The sequence below is a fragment of the Crotalus tigris genome, unplaced genomic scaffold (genome assembly GCF_016545835.1).
Source record: "Crotalus tigris isolate CLP2741 ecotype Arizona unplaced genomic scaffold, ASM1654583v1 scf7180000017865.1625608, whole genome shotgun sequence".
Classification (NCBI taxonomy): domain Eukaryota; kingdom Metazoa; phylum Chordata; class Lepidosauria; order Squamata; family Viperidae; genus Crotalus; species Crotalus tigris.
The window spans coordinates 924,156-946,584 of record NW_024096686.1 but is presented as its reverse complement, the minus strand read 5'-3'; the positions used below and the strand labels follow the sequence as shown (position 1 = coordinate 946,584).

The window sequence follows — 22,429 nt, the reverse complement described above, 5'->3', positions numbered from 1 at the left end:
TTGGCTGTTTTCTTGCAGACTAGCACTGATGATGTTACCTAGGCTTAGGTAATGAAACATCTGCAAGAAAACAAGCCAGCTCCGAGAGCATAAAGAACCCCCCCCCCCTAAAATTAGATACGTTCACTGCCGTGAATTATTTATAAAAATAGTAAAGGTGGTATCAAGAAAATTAGGTAAAAAAAAAAAACTAGATGGAAAAAGTGCAACCTGATTTTGGAATGGTTTCCTGGCACCTTGTAACTGAGAACGCCATGATGGAACGGGCAATGTGATTTTTACCGACTTCGTTACTGGATCCTGCTGATTTCAGAAGGAAGTCAGACTTGAAAATTTACCCCAAAGCACAGGTGGTCCTCAGCTTACAACCCCAAAATTTCTGTTGCTAAGTGAGACTGTTATTAACCGAGTTTTGTTCCATTTTACAACCTTTTGCACCACGTTTGCTAAGTGAATCACTGCAGTTAAGTTAGTAACACACTTGTTGAATGAATCTGGCTTCCCCGTTGACTTTGCATGCCAGAAGCTCACAGAAGCTGATCACATGGCCCCAGGACATCACAGCTGTCATAAATACATACCAATTGCCAAGCATCCAAATTTTAATCATGTGACCATAGGGACGCTGCAACAATTGTAAGTGTGAAAAATGATCATAAGTCACTTTTTACCTTTGAACAGTCACTAAACATATGGTTGTAAGTCAAGGACAACTTGTATGATTTCACACATTTGGCAACCGTCAAACCCCCACCCTTCAAAATGCTAAGGGCAGCCTTGGCCATTGAAAGGTTGCCTGCTTCTGCCCTGATAACATTGGTTTGTTTTGGCTATTCATGATTTATCCATCAAACCACGGTTTAGACTGATGTGCATCTTGGGTGTTCCCTGCATGTCTAAAAAGTGACAGGCACATTGATTTGGGGTTCAGTAGAAAGGCTGACTGGTGTTTGATCTGTGTGAATCCTGGTTTGGCATTTGGAGAATGAAGATGACTTAAGATGGTCATTCCACTGAGCTGCATGGGAGACGACATGAGGACATCACATGGGAAAGAGTCTGCCATGGCATGTTTGTACCAGGGTTAAGTGCACGCAGGGAACGTTTCCAAGCCCAAAATTATCTCATCCATTTGGCATTTTGTTGACAACTTTTTTTTTCAGTGCATGTTTTTTTTTCCAGCTGTTTATTCTGATTTTCCAGGATTTGGGTTTCTAAGCATATCTTCATTGCCACATGAACACAAGGAACAAGAATACAGTACAGACTGGCCTCAAAGGTGAGCGGAGAGACAGAATAAAACAACAATGAAGCATGTCAGTTTCACCAATACTGTATTCCAGGGGTGTCCAATCTTGGCACTTTTAAGACCTGTGGACTTCTATTCCCAGAATTCTAGCTGTCTTCATTCGTGGCTGGCTGGGGAATTCTGGGAGTTGAAGTCCACACATCTTAAAGTTGCCAAAGTTGGACACCCCTGCTGTGTACTGTCACATTCACTCAGTTCTTCTTATCCCAGCAAACCTCCTTCTCTGAAGGCTTTTCCACTGAAATTTTCATAATCTGCTGTTAGTCTGGCTGTCCAGTTTGGGAATTCATACTGTAGTTATTCTATCTACAACATCTCCTTTCAGTTCAGTTGAGGGAAAACAGAAAGGAGCTTTGGATTTTCTACTCCAGAGCCCAGAAATACAAAATTTTGTATGAAATCAGAAACACAACAAGTAGCTGTGCAACAGTTCAATTTTGCTTGAGCTGAGCAAGGATGACTGGCCCAAAGCTTACTTCAAAATGAATTTGTATTTTGGTCTCCTCAATCCTCCTCCAATTTCCTTAACATTGTTTCATCCTAGGTCTATAAAGGAATTTATTGGGAATACCACAAAATAAGGAAAACAACAATCACAAGAGTTTCCTTGTGGCAAATAATGGGTGGCAAATAAATGTAATAATAAATAAAATAAAAAATAAAACCCCACACAAAGAATTCAAAGTAAACTAGATACTCAGCATGGTTAAACCAGTTACTTATTATCTCTTTGCATATGCTTTAAGTCTCAACATATTCAGGATTCATTCCAGAGATGATGGTTGAAGAGAGAATATCTTGGCCTCCTTTATGGATGTTGTTAGGCAGTCCTCCATTTTCCTTTCTTCCTCTTTTTCTACAAGTACCATTCTCAAGAATACAGAGGACAAGTGGAAGTCAGGAACTGACTATTGCTTTGACTCATTTAGCAAAATGCTCTGATATTCTGAACTTAACTAACACCTAAAAAAATATTTAGTGACTAAACTCAGCTTCCCACTTGGAGGAATTATAAAATATGGTGTGAAATGGGGTGGTATAAATAGGATTGCATCAAAGAGGCATCTTTTATTAGGAGTTGGGGAGAAGCCAAAGCAGACTCCCATTTATTCAAACCTGTTAGCTTGAGCTCAGTTTAACTGGTGCTTTGGGGGCTCTGAAACCAAAAGTGTTATCAGTTACTGGGATGTCTTAAAGCATCCAGCTCTTCTGTTAACAAAATAGGATTTATTCTAGGCTATGTGCATAAGTGAAATGTCTCTTAGTAACATTGTCCTATTCAGATTAGCTTCCTCTCCTAGTTTTGGTATTCCTGCAACACACTAAGTGATGTTTTACTCAATTTGTCCAATCATCTGGGTCCACACCACTCATGGAGTCTCCAGGTTGCTAACTTTATTTTAACCTAGTATATTATACCATAGGTGTTTTTTGGATTGTTGCCTTATTGGCTTCAGAATACTTAAGCTTGGATGGATTTCCTTCTTGTTTTAGAGATAAAGTAGGCTTTACACAGCAGGCCCATCAATATATTCCCAGTTGCCTCTCTTTAATGAAATTTAGCTACTGGAAAATATAGTTGCTGGGAAAGAGTAACCAGTTTCCAGCCCATTCAGTGGGGTTGTCTTTGTTTCTTCCAGATTTTTTGGTGGTGTTTTTTTTTAAGATGTGGGGAGAAGGAACGGTTAAACAGTCCCAGTTTCTTTCTCACTTCTTTCATCCATTGGTCATTTCTTGAGATGGTTTCCACATTTGAATGTCTAAGTGTAAAGGAACATTTTAAGTCTGATGGCATTTTCAACATTTAGAAAAGCCAGATGTCTTGGAAAGCACACCATGAACTGGGGAAGGTTTTATCTCTGTGTGCCTTTGTGTGTGTATCTTATGCATCATTCAATTAATATATAGAGCTTCTGGATTACATGATTGATTGATCATGTGCCAACAAGTCATTGTCAACTCTTAAAAGATCCTATACATAGGTCTTCTGCATGGCAATCTGTCCCTAAGCTGGTCTTTCAGGTCTTCCAATGGTGCACCCATCGCCACTGTAACTAAGTCAATCCAACTTGCTGCTGGTTGTCCTCTTCCTCTGAGCTATATTCTATGCAGATGTCTGCTTCTTCTGCCTCCATTTGCCTGTTTCCCCACCTTCTCAGTTTTAACCCTCCCCCACTTTTTTTCCTTGCTGAAGTCTCTGCCCTGGAGCTGATGCTGCTGTGCCTGTAACCTTTCTTTGCAGCTGCTTATATGCTGCTGGTGCCAGCTGGAGAGCCCGATTTTTTTAAAAAAAAAAAATTGCTGACACATCAGAAATAAATGTGTTAGGAGCCTTTCACTATTATTATCTCATTATAACTTTTTCTGGCTCTCTCGAAGGATGGTAAACAATAGCTGTGTTTATTGGAGGTCATAAATTCATAAATATGCACCTCTGTGTGTGGTCTGCCAACAACTCTGATTTTATGTTCAGGGAGGGAGGGAGGGAGGGAGGGAGGGAGGGAGAGATTGAGAAAGGAGTAAAAAAAGGTGCAAGCTGACTTTTTTGGACATCATCTTCTGTTGACAGACCCTGTTTATCTCATTTCCTAAAATGACATATCAGAATGCAATAACTAAACATGTGAAACCAGATTGTTAATTGAGATATTTCGGTCAGTTTGACCGAACTTTGTTTTTTTTCTTTCTCCACAGAGGAAAGCATGCAGAGAACATAATTCTGGATTGCGAAATTGGTTCGTATTTTGCAGGAAAAACCAACAAGCTGGAGTCCTGTTTCCGGACGGTTTGTATTCATGGACACATTTTGAAAAAGCCACAAATTAAATACCTCCTTCCTTTTTACAAACAGCACTGCAGAGTCATCAATACGTTTTCTTCTGCAGGGCAAAAGTGCACATTGATAGGAATTCTCAAACTTTGGGTCAGGATCTTCCAGGGGGTCACTAACAACATGGAAGGCCATGATCTGATTTTTCTTTCAGCCTGATTCCACTTTCACTGGCACAGGAGGGGTTCCAGAAGGCAGCTGTAGCAACCCAGAATTTGAGATCTGTAATATAATCTGTCGATTAAAATTTAAATATTAAAATTGGATCTTTTTTACATTGCCCAATCCAAATCCCATAAACATATTTGTTTCATTATTGAGAAGTCACACAAAATCATCCATCATTTTAAGAGTCACTGTACCACAAAATTTGAGAGCCTGTCCCATATGAGAAAGTTCCCTTTGGAAAAGCAGATACAAGAATAACAGAATAACAGAGTTGGAAGGGACCTTGGAGGTCTTCTAGTCCAACCCTCTGCTCTAGAAGGAGACCCTACTATTCCGGATAAATGGCAATGCAGTCTCTTCATAAAAACCTCCAGTGATGGAACTTCTGGAGGCAAGCTGTTCCACTGGTTAATTGTTCTAACTGTCAGGAAGTTTCTCCTTAGTTCTAGGTTGCTTCTCTCCTTGATTAGTTTCCATCCATTGCTTCTTGTCCTATCTTCAGGTGCTTTGGAGAATAGCTTGATTCCCTCTTCTTTGTGGCAGCCCCTGAGATATTGGAACGCTGCTATCATGTCTCCCCTCGTCCTTCTTTTCATTAAACTAGACATACCCAATTCCAGCAACTGTTTTTAATATATTTCACTGGAAAGACTCAAAAGTAGTTTAACAAAAGATTAACGTTAGGGATGGAATGGGACAAAATTTCTTTAATTCCCACTTGAAAGTCAATTCAGTAAGACAGCCACTTCCTTCCAAATCATGCCAGCACTTTGCCAAGAAAGAAAACAGCAGTATAAAGAAAGGCCGCCCCTGCATATTTATGAGAAATTTCCTCAGAAATCCATTGCATTGGCAAAAATCAGGTGCATTAAATAAAACTGCAAACAAAAATACCTACGCTTAGAAATACAGGCATATTTTACTGTACATTTTCATGAAAGCAATCTCAACTGTGTGGGAGGAAACCATATTTAAAAATAGAAAAAACAAAAACAAAGAGAATCCAAAGTGAGCAGATTCATTCATTCCAAATGTGAAAAAGAGCTGTACAGGTAGTCACCAGCTTACAACACAATTTGAAACAGAACTTCTGTTGCTAAGTGATGCAGTCATTAAGTGAGCCACATCCAATTTTATGACCTATTTGCTGTAGCTGCTAAGTGAATCACACACAGTCGTTGAGAGAAACTGACTTCCCCCATCGCCTTTGCTTGTTGGAAACCCACTGGGAAGATCACAAATGGCGATCACGTGACCCCGGGGGATGCTGCAGCAGTTGTAAATACAGGCAAAGGGCGACCACAGGGTCTCTGTCGTGGTTGAAATTGCAAGGACTGGCTGTAAGTCCTTTTTTTCAGTGCCACTGTAACTCTGGATTGTCATTAAAGGAATTATTGTAAATTGAGGCCTACCTGTATAAATAAAAAATAAGTTGGCTCTGCATACTGAAGATCTAGTTTGGTAAGAAGGATCACCATGTCATCAAAACAAAAAGGACAAAAGAGGATGTGGAGTCACATAAAGCTGACAAAACTACAAGATAAGACAAGGGGATTGAGTGCCTCCTTGCTCTGCTGTCCAGGCCTTTGGGCTCTTCCTTTCCAAAAAGCTCTTTGAGGAGAAGTCAACATAAAAGTACTTTTCAAATTGGCATTTCTGGCAGTGATTTTCCTAAAAAATTGGAAATGTTTAAGGTTGAAAGGGATGTTATTATGCAGGTGCACCTCTGCAATTCCTGGAATAGACTGAGACAGTAGCACTCCAGTCTGGCCTAGGAGCTAAATCTTGACGGATGGAGAATCTGTTTACTCCACCGTTTAGCTGTGTTTTCAAAGGTAGGTGGGAGCAGAACTGGGCTGTCATCCATGCAGTTCTAATGTACTTTCTTGATTTCCTCTATTTTTATTGGTGGCTCTAATAGCAATAACAATTTGGAATGCAGAGCCAAGCTAAACAAATAGGCTTGGAAAAGCTTAAAACCAAACACACTGCTCCTGTTGGAAACAAGGGCTTTTTTAACTTTTAAAAGTCACACTTGCGGGCTTAAATTGAAAGGACCTGGCATCTCCTTAAAAGACAGCAAACCAAGCAGCACCTTAAATCCTTGAGGACCACCAGCTTGTGAGGCCAGCTATGGATCTAAAAGTTGGTTGCCAAAAGGAAGTGAAAGATACTCTCTTTGTTGCACTTGAGCAAAGTCAGAGGAAGAGGTCCAGCAGACCACTCTTCCTAGCATGTGTCATCCACACCTCACCTTGTTTATTCTAAATTAAAATGTAAAGTTGCCTTCCAGGCAAGCTCAGCTCCTTGTGATTTCAAGGACAGTTCAGATAGGTTTGGCAGCAACAAATGCAGAAGTTGTTTGCATGGCCTTAATCTATACAATTTGATGGCAATTTGGGGATGAACAAAGGGGGCGGCACACAAATGGAAGCCTCTTGAGATGCACTTGTGTTTCTTGACCTAAACAAAGAAACTGTTCTCAACTTCTAATGTGTGTGTTGATGACCACTTGGAAATTGTTGAGGGTTGAGTATGTTGTTATGATATAGCAGGGTCATCTTCAGAGAGCAAATCACTCAGATGAGAGGATTAGGATGAATCCAGGGTCTCAGCAGTGACGAGGGGAAGGAAGGAAAGAAATAAATCCTTCATTTTAAGAATACTGAAGGATAAGCATTTGCAGTTAAAGATTCCCTTCTATTATAACATGATAGACTGCTTGTGCCACACAATGTCCTGCCATGAGCAGCAGCAAGTGGCCACAGAAGAAGTCAGGTGTTGGTGTGACAAGTGTGAGGCATGGGATGCCTGGTTGCGGCAGTCCTGAGGTAAGCGGGTAAGACATCCCCAGAAATAAGACCTTGTGTCTCTTTTAGTGGCAAAAAAAATATGTAAGACCGGATCTTATTTTGGGGAAAACATGGTAGCTTCAGCACACTTTTTTCACTGTTCTCCAAGTATTCTTCCAATGCCCTTTTTCCTTCTTCAGTTGTCTGATGTATTCCACTCCCACTTATTTTCTTTGATAAGTCTGTCAATGTCACTGCATGGATGAAGGCCATGATTCATTGTCATTATTTTCCTGGCCTTTCTATCCAGAGCTTTTAGTTCTTGCTTGAGACCAGTTCACTATTCCAGCTATGTACCTAATAACTGAAGTTGCCCAGGTGTTAATTCCCTTGATAGTATTTCCTTTACTGAGTTTGAATCTTTGCTCTCACTTCTTTGTAGATTTCACATCTGGTCTTGAATTCAGCATGCTTGATGTTGTCAGCCTGAAGGATTATTATTGCTAGTGTTTCTGGCAATGAAGGAGAAGAAAAAAGTGAGATATTTTGCTCAAGCTACCAGAAAATATATTAAACATTTAGATATATACACACTATGTAACTTGCCTTGTTGGTGAAGAAACAGGTATGGTTGACCTGCTACAAGAGGAAAGCCTTGAGCTCTGTTTGGGAGTTTCCCTTTTATTGCATTTACCCATGGGCCTCAGTTAGACCTCCAGACAAAATCATCCAAAGGTATTAAGTAATTCTACTGCTGAATGGATTTTGGGAAGAAAAGACAGAAAAGGGGAAGAGAGACAGAAGGTGATTGGCAAGTCATGTTACTCTAGGCCTCCCCGAATGTTTTATAATTAAGGTGATTGTAGAAGTACGGGCCCATTTTATTCTTGTGTAACATACAAGTAGAGTAAGTTGACATTGCATATACCCTCTGTAATATTTTGTAGGATATGTTCAGGGTTGTGTATATTTACTTTTTTTAGTGGATGGAACTTGGGCCTTCCCCTGAACTGAGATCTTAGGGATTAAAAAAAAAAAAAGCTGCATTCCAGTCTTCTCTATCCTGATTCTGGCTTGATCAATTGGCCTGCAATTCTGAACATTCCTAGGCCATGCTGGCTAGAAATTTTAGAACTGTAGTTTCATCCACTCTGTGAGAACTCCAGATTAGAGAAGGCTCTAGGCATTCTTCTCATTCAAGTTTCTTTCTTGGCCTTCTTCTTTTAGGGAAGATTAGATCTTTGTGAAGAAACAGGTGTGGCCTTCCACCAGCCTTCTCATTCCAGCACCGAAATATGGAACAGAAAGACGTAGAAAAGATTTCAGGTGGAGAACTAGATATATTCATCACCCACAATACTACTGCTGGTGTTCTTACTCCTTCTGTATAGTATCAGAAAATGGAAGAAAATGATATACTTGTATAAGCAGTGGTGAGAAAGAAGTTCCACTCCCAGGAAGTGGGTCTAAAGCATGTGGAAATCTGCCACTTTGATTCAAGGTATCCTTTTCATCTCTGCTGATGCTCCTCGGGAGATCTTTTAACATTCCTGGGTCTGCCAAGTAATTCCAGCCAGTCCCTGTTGAGTTTAGGTTTACCCCCATTTCCACAGGGGTGCCACGGCAGCAACCCCAGGGCACAGGCTGCAAGTAGGAGCAGGAAGAATCCTTGAGAAAGATAGGAGTGGTCGCCAAGACAGATGGTTTCAGGAAGGCAGATATTTGCCCAAACAGGAGATGTCTGGATTCTTTTCATTACCACACCTACTTCATTTCTCTTGTGGCTGATTGGGATGAGGAAGCTATTATGCTCGAGCTAAAATGTAGGAGGATAATATTCCTTGCAGTTTGTTTGTTTGTTGTATTTACACCTCCCCTTTCTTTCAGGAACACAAGGCAGTGTGTTTTATTCCTCCAATAAAAAAGTTTAGGAGGTAACTTGAGCTGAGAGGGAAAGAGTGAATGATCAATGATGATCTTGGTTTCCATGGCCCAGGGGAATCTCCCAAGTCCTTAGTTCAATATTTGAAATGTTTCACCATGTTGGCTTTCTAGTTTAAGGCTGATTGTATGGTTGGAACATCCAGCTGATTCTCAAGAACTAAGGAGGATTGGAGGACTACATGGGAATTACAGGGCTATAGTCCAAAGTGGTAACTGAAAAAAAATTAGCTTATAAGAATGCAGTCACTGAGAGTTCAGGCCATTTTCCCACTTTCTTTCAAGTAATGCCACCAAAATGAGATACAAGTAATCCTTGATTTACAACCACATTTGGGGGCAGAATTTCCATTGCTAAGCAAGGCCGTTGTTAAGTAAGCGGTGCTTGATTTTCTAACATTTCCCCCACTGCTGTTAAGTAAATCACATGATTGTTAAGTGAATCCAGCTTCCCCAATGACTTTGCTTATTAGAGGTCAGCTGCAAAGGGGATCACATGGCCCCAGGATACTGCAACCATCGTAAATACATGCCAGTGGCCAAGCACCAAAATTTTGATCATGGGATGCTGCAATGATTGTAAATGCAAATACTGGTTGTAAGTAAATTTTCAACGCTGCTGTAGCTTTGAATGATCGCTAAATGAACAAAGGCCACCTGTGCAGTACTTGTTCATTGTCCTTTAGCCATCTCAACCCTCGATTCTGCTTTATTTTTAAATGAAACCAATTTTTGGCATGCATGTACATCTAATAAAACAGACATTTATTATGCTAGGTTCTATCCCCCTCCAACAGTCTCTTCACCCATCTGAAATGAAAACAGCAGCGCTCTCTATTTAATGATTGCATGAAGTTGGTTAAAAACAGCAGCTCTTTTAAAAGGATTGAGATGGAACATAATCCAGTCATAATACTTTCAGCACATGGAGCTATTTCTTGGAAGGGCTATCAAAAGATTCCGCAGTTTTGCCCTTGGCAGTGCCAGAAACAATTTTAAAAAAAAATGTATATGTGTGTGTGTTTATCTGTGTTTGTGTGTGTTTGTGTGTACTCTACCTTGGAAGAGGCACAACAAATAAACAATTGTCAAGGGAAAAGAGGCTGTAAAATGTTGCCCTTCATATTTCTTTTCTTCGTTTTTCCCCTCACCCCACCCAATCTGCCCTTTCGAAGCCAAACGTTCCTTTGAAAGAACGTTTAGCTCAGTACATTGCACTGATGGATATTTTTTATTTCTCTGCTTGGAAGGTTGTTTAATTGCTATTCAGGCTTATTTTTTTCTGGATATTCAGAGCATTTTTGCTTTGGTTGGTTTTTGTTCTAAATGGAAAAAGAGGGCAAAATCTCTCGGGAAAGAAACACTGCCTTTTTTTTTTTTCTTCTTTTAGTGCTAAAATAACTGCTGAGATACTCCTTGTACTCCAGTATGGGCACACACAAAAAAGGGAAAATCTTTGCCAACAATTCATTAGGACTGGCTCAACCCCCACATCCCAATAAATGGGATGGGCATTCTCTTCCTTGCATTTGTATAACATGTTTTGTTACTCCCCTCATTTAAAGCCCGTAATCGCTGAATTTCCTTCCTTCCAAGAAAACTCAGGTCATGAAAATTGTTTGTCTCCTGTCACATAATGCATTGCTGTAGAGAGCTTGCAGAGCAATTGTAATGCAGAGAACCCTTTGATTAGAAATGGTTGATTATTTTCATTGGTGCTGTGCTGAGGAAATACAGTATGTTTTGGAGGTTTAGCATCGGCTTCCAAGAATTTCCAGGAGTTAAGCCATTGCAAGGTATCGGTTTACCTATCTTTGGTAGACTTATTTACTTGGATCAACATGATCAACAGGTGGGTGGGTTCAGACCTGAAGGTCATCTATTGTTGAGAGCTGGATGGACCACCACAGCTGAGTGATGTCATTTAGAGTCTGTGACTTGGCACCATCTCACAGTGAGGCATGATGGTGGCTGCTAGTAATAAACAGATAGGCTGAAGACTACTTCGAACCCAAAACTCGCGACATCACATGATGTCACACAATGTATCTGGCCGGTTTTGCCATTGCAATGGGGTAGTCACAGCTTCCGGATGACGCGTCCGACCTGCAGGCTGGCAGTTTGACACCCCTGAAAGCTTTGCTATGTGAACCAAGCCTCTAGTTTCAGGCTCTGCTGAGTAGAAGTATTTGCTTTGCTCAAAGTTTGATGAGGTCATCCCGTTTCTCCCAACTCAAGATGCACAGAAGGATTACCTACCCTTGGACGAGGCTGCCAGAGGCATTCCTGTATAAGGCAATTTTGGCTTCCTTCTGATCAGGAACCATACTAAGAACGGTGACTCATGCCGAAATACAGGCAGGTGGTCTCCTCTGAGGATGTGAGTAAGTCTTGTTCTTTGTTCTCTAAAAATAAGTAATTGGAGCATTAGGAGCCCTGTGTCCTCCAATTTTAAACCAGAAAAAAAAAAGTACTGCAATCTTTTGCGTGCCTATTCAACCTTAGACTGTGTCAGACCAGCCCGTTCGTGGTGGCAGTCTAAACTTTAGGCTAGCCAAACTGTTTTTTACTTAAGTATACAGACACTGCTGTATTTTTTTCAAACTGAACAGTTGTTCAAAATTGGATTTATTTGTGCAAAGGGCATAGAGATCAGACTAGGTACCACTGGGAAATATTTCCTTAAGTGGTAAATACAATATTAAATTTGCAGGAAGGAGCCCATGTAAGACCATCAATGTTTCTTTGTATGCATCAATAGCTGTGAAAACATATTTATATTGTGCACGTTAACGAAGCTCATCACTAACAAATTGCCTCTCAGGCATCTGGAAGCTTTCATTACTAATTGGTTTTTAGAATGTGGCTTAAAGGAGACATCATTAATGTACAGATCCTCATCCTGTAATGAGCTAGAGAAAGGGAGATGATGGAGACAGTTAACAATCCCACTTCACTCTTACTTGTTGCTATGGAATTCCTTCATTGTTCAGCCCAACAGATTTTGTAGATTTTTCCTCATGCTGAAAATCAGGATCAGGCAAATGGCCAACAGCCTTTCCTGGATCTGGGCACCCTCACACTGCATTGTAATGTCAGCTTCTAGAATTCCCAGCCAGCATCTGGAGAATGCCAGGACAGAGCGCTACAAGAGCATTTGCATTCAGAGGGTGTGACTGGTTAGCATTAGCAAGAATCCAAGGGGGCATCCAGACAGAGGATTCTTTGTGTTACCAGTCAAAAGTCACGGCGCAATTATGTCTTCCTCCTTCCAGTGTCATATCCATGGTTGGAAAAAAAGGAGAGGAAAAGCAGTGAGAAAACACAACTCTAAATGAAAGGAGGCAATGGGCACGTCTACACTTTCATTGCTTAGCCCCTTAAAAGCAGCATGATGGTAACTTGCCATTGACTTCACTGAAGCCTCTTCAGACCCTACAAGAACACGGGGCAAAAAGGCAGGGCCAGTCTGGAGCTGCCACTGGTTGATTCCCAGAATCATAGAGTCGGAAGGTACTTGAAGGTCTTGGTGGAACCCCCTGCCCAAGGCAGGAATCTTCAAACTATCCCAGACAAATAGCTGTCCAAATTTGTTTGAAAACCTCCAAAAATAGAGCATCCGTAACTCCAGGAGGCAGGCTTTTCCATTGTTTTAACAGCTGTCAGGGTCAAGAAATTACTCCTCATTTCGAGTTTCTGTCTCTGTCTATAAAACGTCTACCCATTAGTTTTGTCCAAACCCCAGGCACTATGGAGAAAAATCCAGGCCCTTTTCCGTGGGACAGCTGTTCAAGTATTGGAAAGCTACTATCGTATTTTCCCTTAGCCTTCTCTTTTTTAAAGTTAAACAAACGTATGCAGTTCTTTGCACTGTTCTGCTGTGATTTAGCTTTCCAGGCCCCCATCACTTTTGTTATTCGTTTCTACACTCTTTCCAATTTCTCAGCAACCTTCTTGTATGCATGCATGCATGCATGCATTTTTTAAATTTATATGCCCTCCATCTCACTATCAAGTGACTCTGTAGTGACCAAACCTGGACATAATATTCTGGGGACAGTCTGATCAGCTCAGCAAAGGAGAATGATCCTTTCTTGTGATCTCAACATTGTATCACTGGTGATGCAATCTAACTTTTGGCAATTAAGGCATTCTGTTGCCTCCTGAATAAATCACCTAAGACACCCAGATTCTTAATAAAAGTTCCGCTGCTACTTACCTTCTACCTGCACATCTGGTTTTTCCTATTTTAATCGACATCCTGCCACAACAACCAACACCTTGTTCCCATTCCAGATAAAACAGAATTAAATAAAATACTATGTATGCCATATTGATGTAGGTATTTATGTTGCATCCTGGCTTTCCAGGGGGAAAAAAAAATCCCAATGGTTTTAATAAGGGAAAGCTGAAAAACATCATGCTGCCTTTCTGTTTTAAGGACTTGGCAATTTGGTTGAAGAAGGTGAGGGGAAAGAGGAGATTGTTAAAATAGTGAGCCACTTTGGTGTAGTGGTTAAGGCATCAGGATAAAAACCAGGAGATCAGGAGTTCTAATCCTACCTTAGGTACAAAGCTAGTTTGGGCCAGTCATTCTGGGCTAGCCCTAGTAGGACAATGGCAAGTCACTTCTGAAATCTTGCAAAAAAACCAAAAACAAACCCTAACCCCAAAACCTATAGGGATTCATCCAGCAGGCATAGGAGAGAACAGCTTACTCACCACTAAGTCCAGAGTTGCAGTGCCTCTTACTCACTGAGTCTGAACTATTTGAAATTATGCATTTGGAGATGCACATATACCATGCTTGGAAATGACCAATATCTGATTTTTCTCGGTCCTCTAAGGTTTTCTCTGGTTGAGGCACGATGATCATATAATCAAAGCCACTCGAGCTTAGCTCTCTCTTCACCACACACAGAAAGAATTGTCCAGTATAATGAAAAGCAGTTGAAATGTGTGCCTATTTCTTTCCGTTTGATAATGGCAAGGGGGAGGATAAGTGTAATTAAGATGCTGACAGAAACTTGAAATGAGAATTGCCTACTTTAGGCAACTAATAGACTGCTCTCCATTAGATTATCATTACCATGACTCCACTGCCTTTGGGGATATAAATTAGTGGGATTATGACTACATCTCGGTGCATTGCTTGATTTTGGGACAATCTGGCAAAAGGTTGTTGCATTCTCTAACAAGAGATGCTGCCATGAGCAAATCCTGGAGCAATAGGTTGTTTTGTAGAGGAAAAATCAGAAATATTGTAACAGGGTTTAGATTTGGCAATGTATAAAAAATAATCAAACCTTTTGGGCTACTTGCCAATGGATCCAACTAGAAAAATGGACAATCTACTAAGGGACCATCCCTTTTTACTCTGGTTAGTCCAGAGCAGTGTTCATATTGATGTGTAATTCTTAAGCAGAGTAATTCTAGGAGAAAGGGGAGAGAACTGTGTAATGGCTTGGCTCCTGTCAGGTGTGAATAAGCAGACTCACACCTGAAGAGTTTAAACTAGCTAGGAATCTTCCCAAACTGGCATTCAAGGGGGTTCAGACCTTGCCCTCTTATGTCTATGTAATGATTCCAGACTAATTCCCCACTTGACCCCTTCTCCCAACTGGGACAATCCCGCAGTTAAGCATCCACATTGCCCTGTCACTATTAATGAATTCATCACCTGCTAGGTGTTCTCTAGACTTCCATCGCTCCCTGCCAGCACATCCTAAAATTACCATGACTTTCCTGGTTTGAATGAAAATCCCAAAGCACATGAAGTTTTCTCTTATACAGCATGTGTTTTCCTTTTTGAGGTCAACACTCTGCTCTTGGGCTCCTGGAACACAGGACCAAAGGATAGAGAGCTGCAGCCTTCAAGGTGCCTTGTTCCGAATTTAGCAAGTACTAGCAGCTATTTATTAATTGGGATGTCATGAACCCCAGTTTAATTACAGCTCTAAACCTTGTCAAACTAGCTTCCTTGGGAGCTAAATGAGAAAGTATAGGTCTGCAAAGGAGTCCAGTGTAAATCACAAATGAGTAGGGTCAGCTCTATTTTGGTCTGAGGTGTTGCTGGCCCTGATCACATATTGAGAACAAGGATTAGAGCTGTTTTCCTCCAAATAATGTTTTTGTGGTGCCTTGTGAGGAGAAATAATTCCTGGGCACAGGGGTCTTGTGTAGATGTCCAGAAGAAGAACCCTTTTCTGCTGTGGCTCCTGCCCTTGGGGACATTGTATTCCCCCAAGGTGAGACCCTCACTCACCCTCCTGACCCTCTGTAGGGTCTGAAGACCCGGCTCTGCCAGTTGGCCAGGGGCCTCCAACGGGGGTGCACCATTCCAGAGGTGGCTATTGTATTTTATGTTCCCACCCATTTTTAATGGTAAATTATAATTATTATTGTTATTTATTATTTTAATGTTTACCGGTTGTTAATATTTGTAACCAATAGTTGCCTCTGGACGAGACGGGCAATGCACATATTTAACAAATAAATGAAAATAAGTAGAGGTGGTGAAGCAATGCTCTGGATCTTTCTTTATCATATAAGTGCCAAGTGGATTATGATACGCAGAAGAACATCTGGACCTACAATAGCTTAAAACACACGGACCAAACCTTGTAAAGGGACTAGGCTTGTTAAAGTCCACCCACCAGCCTCAAATAGGTGGTCGTTGGTTGGGGATGATGGGAAATATTTTATTTGGGGTTTTATTATATTTCCTGATTGCTGTTTCTCATTTTGTGGTTTTCAATGTGTGCCAGCCGGAGTCACCTTTTGAGAAGGAGGAGGGCTTCATCATTGCCTGATTGGATAAATAAGCTGGAGTTGGCAACTTCTAGGTGGCCACATCCGGCTCATTCTTCTTAAGACAGACAACAAATTGGGACTCTGCAGCTCACCCAGATTGGCAGACGCCTGTGAGCTGAGTAGCAGCTTGCATATGGTTAGTTTGGTGCCTTGTTTCAAAAGCCAAGGATAAGACCGAAATTTGGAAGTCAACATGCAGGCCTAAAAGCAACACAGAACTGCTTTGTGCTTCCTACAGCATTGGAGACTGGCCCTTTACACCACCATGTCTCACTTGGAGAAAAGGTCCAACTCTCAAGGATTGGCCAAAGTGGTGGAAACTGAAGAATTGGCCCATTTGCCTTCCCTCCCTCTCCTGAAGGTGAGCAAAAATGCATGTCATTCTTCCTCTTAATTTCACACACACACACACATACACACACACACACACACACACACACACACACACACCTTCATTTACTTTGATTCAGAATGTGCTTTCTCCTCCCTCCTCTCCTCCCCCTTTCTTCCTGGCTGGCAAGAGGAAAAGCTGTCAGAATCTGACACCGTTCAAATGGAGTGAATAATATTCCCCATGCCAAGGCGCGCACACACACACACACACACACACACACATACACACAGAGTCAGTCCTTCAACACTGCAAATTCCCTTCTCGTGACACCACAAATTGACAACTGTGTTCTTATTTCCTCAGGAAATTTCAAACGGCTTTGGAAATGAAGTGGAGTGGGCATGATCCAGCTTCTCAGATGGCCACTACATGTGTGTAAGGGAAGGTTTCCCGCAGGATTTCATAAAGCCATCGGGCCTTAGCTGGATAGCCAAAATATACATAAGGAGGGGTCCTGGCTCAGCATGCTGACTAGAAATTTTGGACTGTCTGCCCAGTTTCAGAGATAAAGTTGATCTTTGCAATGCCTCCATTTCCCAAGGACTTTAAAAAAAAAACTGATAGAATTCCAGGGTCTGTTTTTTGATGGAGAAAAATGTGCAGTTTCAGCAAGTTCAACTTTTTTTTAAAAAAAAGAAAAAAAATATTCATTTGTTTATTTAATATATTTTATCATGCAATACCCCACAAACACTTGTAGCCCTGTACAAATAAAATAAAAACAAAATAGCAGGGGATCAAATGTATTGATCAACAAAATATACCCAAAGCACCAGCCTGTAAAATCACAACTTAAACAGGACTAAGTTCAACTAGTATAATTACACCTGGTTTGGTTTTGTTTTTTAAAAAAAGTTTGGTTTAGTCTTGGAATACTGATTCATGCATCTCTGAGTTCAACTCATGATGAATTAAGCAATGAAGAACTTTCAGTAGATTTATTAAAGTCAAGTCAGCCAAGATAAAACAGAGCAGTACATAAATATTTCAGCACATGTTAGGCAATACCCAAAAATTAATAAACTCTAAATATTCAACATTGCTTAACTGTTAACAATGTGTCAAAAATATTCAAGAAGTCCTAATTAGTTCACTAAGGAAGAAAGGAATCCTAGCAATTGATTTTGTTACAATATATGAGGAAACCTGGATGTTTTTGGATTCAAAGCTGGACACAGCATTATTTTCCAATGGCTCTTATCATTAACAACACTAGCTCTGTAATTAATGCTGTTAAATCAGTTCTTCAATAAATTTCCAGCCTGATCCTATGCATCTGGATTCCAGGTTTACTCCTTTGGCATTCAGTGCATGCTGAGTGATAGGTGCTGTGATCCAACACATCTGCAAGGACCTATTTGGAAAGGCCACAGATGGGGGTGAAAGCAGTAGCAGACTGGAGCTAGAACTGTATTAATTGAAAAAGTGAGACCCAGATAATATGCATGACAGATAGTTCTTGAGTTACAACCATTTGTTTAATTAATGACAGTTTGAAGTTACAATGGCACTGGAAAAAAGTGACCATTTTTCACACTTCACCACCATTGCACCATCCCCATGGTCATGTGATCAAAATTCGGAGGCTTGGCAACTGGCATGTATTTATGACTGTTGCAGTATCCTGGGGTCGTGTGACCACTTTTTTGCATCCTTGTGACAAGCAAAGTCAATGGGAAAGCCAGATTCAGTTAACAGCTTTAACAATTCTGCAGTGATTCACTTAACAATTCTAGCAAGAAAGGGCATATCATGGGGCAAAACTCACATAACAACTGTCTTGCTTAACAATGGAAATTTGAGGGTCAGTTGTGATTGTAAGTCAAGCGTTTCCTGTACTTGGCTTGCTTGACAGGTTTTGAGGCAATGTCCTCTTTCTAAGGACAATCCACCTTTTATCTTCTATGGGGCTGGACTTTTTCTGATTGAACTAAGACAGCAATTTTGGTCAACTGCACTAAATAAAAAAGGCTAGAAATTTCAGCCCCATCTTCTCCATCAGTAGATAACACTGGGTCACTGGCATGTCTATGTATTATTCTCTGTGTCCTAAAACTCGATTTAAAAAGTGTGCTCTATCCCACCACGTCTATGGGGTTAATCTGTACTCTTGCACCCTGTCCAGAATGGAAGACCCCCAACTTCCAAGCTGTACCCGTGATTTGGATCACCTGTAGATAGAAGGTGCCGCATCGGCTTGATCCTGTTGCTGCCTTTGCTATAAATAGCTAGATATAACAACCCCCTTGGGTCCCTGTGAATAATTCTCACATCCTCCCCGTTGCTTTGTTGAAAACAGAGGCGGTGATACTTAGGCGGTCCTTGGTCTCAAAGAAAACTTTAATACAGTGAGTGCATCTAAGGAGCTGGTTAAGACTGCGAGCGATGCCACTGGCATTTCCTTTTGCTGTAGCTATATTATCAGTCCATTAAAAAAATGGTAGAAGAATTAGCTTTTGGACATTGGTTGGTAGCAGCTAAATACATAGAGAAAAGGGCCTTTGAGATGTTATCGGATGTAGAAGAAAAAAATGCTTCAAGTCACAGTGTTCCACTGAAGTTCGATAAGCTGGTTTTATTTTGTTTTTTCACTTCTATAGTATCGTGATCTTCATCATGATCATTTTTTTTACTAGCCTTTCCTTGCCAGATTGATCTGCTCCAAGATTGTGTAAGGCCCTCATCTGCTTTTTCTCTACAAAAGTCACATTTTTCTTTTTCACATTCCTTTTATCCCTCCCCAGATTAAAAAATGACACATCTGAAAGAATTACCACAGCACACAGTGGGCCAGACCCAGCAATGGCAATTTCCTTCGTGCTGAAATGTTATCGCCTGGCTGAGTGCATTATTGTGTGAGATAGCTAAGCTTTCCCAAATGTCAAAATTCAAGTTAGAGATGCTTTGGTGCTTGTTATCAAAATGCTTTTGTTTTACATGAAAACCTTGAGAAGATAGAGGGAAATTCTCCACAAAGAATCAGAGAAGTGAAAAAGTCATGAGTAAATTCAGCTTAGGAATGAAAAAATCTGTTCACTTGAGAACCGTATGTCTTTCAGAGGTTCCTGCTCCTGACTTGTGAGATTTTTAAAAATTCTCTCCAAAATATTCCTGATGAAGGGGGGGGGTCAACCTATTGTCCAACAAAGCACCTGAAGGCAGGACAAGAAACAATGGATGGAAACTAATCAAGGAGAGAAGCAACTTAGAACTAAGAAGAAATTTCCTGACAGTTGGAACAATTAATCAGTGGAACAATTTGCCCTCAGAAGTTATGGATGCTCCAACACTGGAGCTTTTCAAGAAGAGATTGGACAGTCCAAATATATTGGAAGGGATTTTTTATGAGAATAAATCCCTTCCAATTTATTTGGACTGTCTAGAGCAGAGCTTTTCAACCTTTTCATCCATTGTACCACTTTTAGGATATGGCAATATCCAAGTACCACCAGTTGCCTAGCAAGGTGTCAAAAACTTGATGACCAAAAAAAAAAAAAAAGAAAAAAGGGATAAAGTACAGGTAGTCCTCGACTTACAAATTTGCTTAATGACTGTTCGAAGTTACAATGGCGCTGAAAAAAGTGCCCCCCAAGCCACAGCGGAGCAAGACACCTGTCTGCCCGCCCGGCCGTGCTCTTCCTCCTGTCCGAGGTTTTCATTGTTGTGAGCATTTCTGTTGAGGATTGGCAGAAGAGGTGGGGTGGGGGGTGTTTGGTTTTTATTCCCCCGTCTGCTGGGTGGTTGCAGCAGGTTTTGGTCACTTCACATGACCCTGAGACACTGTGACCATCATAAATATGAATCAGTTGCCAAGCATCTGAATGTAAATCACAAGTCCCTGGAGATGCTGCAACATTCCAGCTGATTGGCGCTTCTTCTGGGCTCAGCAGAAGCGCCAGGATCAGTGCCGAGCTCCAGCTGGAGCCTGGCACTGATCCTGCTGCTTCCACTGAACCCTGACAGCCCTGCAGCTCCAGCCATCTCTCGCTCAGGCTTGTGTGGTGCTGCCACCGGTTCAGCTCATTCCCCTCCCCCGCTACTTTTCTAGGATGGTCACGTACCACCTGCCAGGTGCCAATGTACCACAGGTGGTACCCATACCTCTGGTTGAAAAGCCCCGGTCTAGAGTATGTTGATGTCTTCCAGTTGCCAAAAATTGCATCACAATTTTCAGGGGAAAATGAAATCTGACGAATAATGAATCTCCAGTCAACACTAGGAGCCCAAGAAGGGCAAACCAGCTAATGTAATATAGGAACTCACAAAGATCGGATGGCTTTGACAGTCCTAGTTGAGATGTATTTTGAACAGAATTTTCTGTAGCTTCTCTGCAGTTCAGAACATACAGTACTTTGCTGGCTTGAGCAGCATGTCAGTTCAGTTTGAGGGCTTCTACAGGATTAATGCCACGCTTTCCCTTGTTTTTCTAAATGCTTAGGTGACTTTCACTCCAGATTGCAATCAATTAATACCAATCCTATGTCTGTTTCTGCAGAATAGGATGGTTTGTAAAAAAGTTCGTAGGGTGGAGCCTATCAAACTTCAGATCAATAACATCAGGCTTTTGCATAAAAAAAAATATGATAAATAGACCACAGAGTCTGTAAGCAAACATGTGTTGGCAGGCTCTTCTCATTGTCCTCTGCCCCACTTCATTTCATGTTTTAAAAGTCTTTTAATTAAAACAATATTCAGTGGGAAGTTAAAATGCCACAAAGCAAAACCCAAGCCTAGGAAATCATTTTTATTGACCAGAATGCATCGGGCTCCAAAGGCGTTCTTAGAAAAATAAAAAGGATGGGTTTATCCCCATTGTTATTTGTTTTAACAATGGAGATTTTACTTATTAAAATTCGAGAATCCTCTATAATAAAGGAAATAAAAATAAATAAGAATGATTATAGGTTGAGAGCTTTCGCAGATGATTTGGTTGTGACATTATCTCAACCGACAGAGTCGGTAAGGGATTTGGTGGAAATTATAACCTAGTATGGGAAGGTTTCTGGTTTTAAGGTAAATAAAAATAAAGACTAAAATATTTATTGCTTACCTGCTTAGTAAAAGGTAAGCAGGGATCAATAGGAGAATACTAGGAAGAACCGCACCAGTTTGCTTTTTGATTCATCTTTTTTTAAGTTTTAAGAAGAGTTTTTAAGAAGAGGTTGGGCGACCATTTGTCTGAAATGGTATAGGGTAGGGGTAGGCAACCTTGGTTCTTTTATGACTTGTGGACTTCAACTCCCAGAATTCTTGAGTCAGCATGGCTGGTTCAGGAATTCTGGGTATTGAAGTCCACAAGTCATAAAAGAGCCAAGGTTGCCTACCCCTGGTATAGGGTTTCCTGCCTGAGCAGTGGGTTGGACTAGAAGACCTTCAAGGTCTCTTCCAACTGTTATTCTGTTGTTATTCTTTTTGTTTTCGAGAAGCTTGATCCAGTATGGCAATCGTTTTGGGCCTAGTGACTCCCTCTCTGGGGCAACCATTTTGGAAGAGGCTTATCTTTTTAATTTTCAAATTCCCACCTCCCTTTAAAGGTTGCTTGCTTGCTTGATGCAGATGAGCTGCCTCGCCTTCATATTTCTAGAGCTGTTTCACCGAATACATTTTAAGGGTATACAACAACCCATTGGCAATCGACCCAATGGAAAAGAAGGCAAGCTGAGCTGGTGCTAAATGCCACATCAGGGCCATCGCAAGAGATTCTCAAAAGTGAGAGCTATAGGAACGAGGCTGGCCTTTTGGGGCATGAGTCCACACTCAAACATTAGTGTCTGTTTTCAGTAACCTGGCATCTTTGGTGGCCTTCAGAATGTCATATTTGCAAGACAAGGACTTCAGTTCAGTGACAGATGAGCGTATATCACGGAGATCGATTGTCAGCACCTCCATGTATATTTAGGGATTGTTAGCAAGCAGGAAACAATATCCTCCCATTGTAACCGTGTGTCACACATTCCTGAAGTATAACAGATTTGGAAAGGCAAAGGCATGGCTGGCGAGAGGCCAGGGAATCACCATAATTCAGGGCTGGAGATCTCTGTGCTCTCATAGCAACTCTTCCCTCATTATTTGCATTTCTAGACAAGCTCCTACCATAAAAGTGCTTTAAAAGTGTGCCTATCTTATGACAGAATTTGAATATGGCGGATCGCTTTTTGAAAAGGAGTTCCCAATCCTGCGGA

At 41.1% G+C, this 22,429-nt stretch overlaps 1 long non-coding RNA gene across 1 annotated transcript; it reads right to left on the bottom strand.

Annotated features, from left to right (window-relative positions):
* Positions 1 to 4,890: 4,890 nt before the first annotated feature.
* Positions 4,891 to 13,369, bottom strand: LOC120308093. Its single transcript, XR_005556744.1, has 3 exons — positions 12,004 to 13,369; positions 11,300 to 11,445; positions 4,891 to 7,611 (listed from the first exon to the last, which is right to left on the bottom strand). It is a non-coding gene; the product is annotated as an uncharacterized LOC120308093 (long non-coding RNA).
* Positions 13,370 to 22,429: the final 9,060 nt, after the last annotated feature.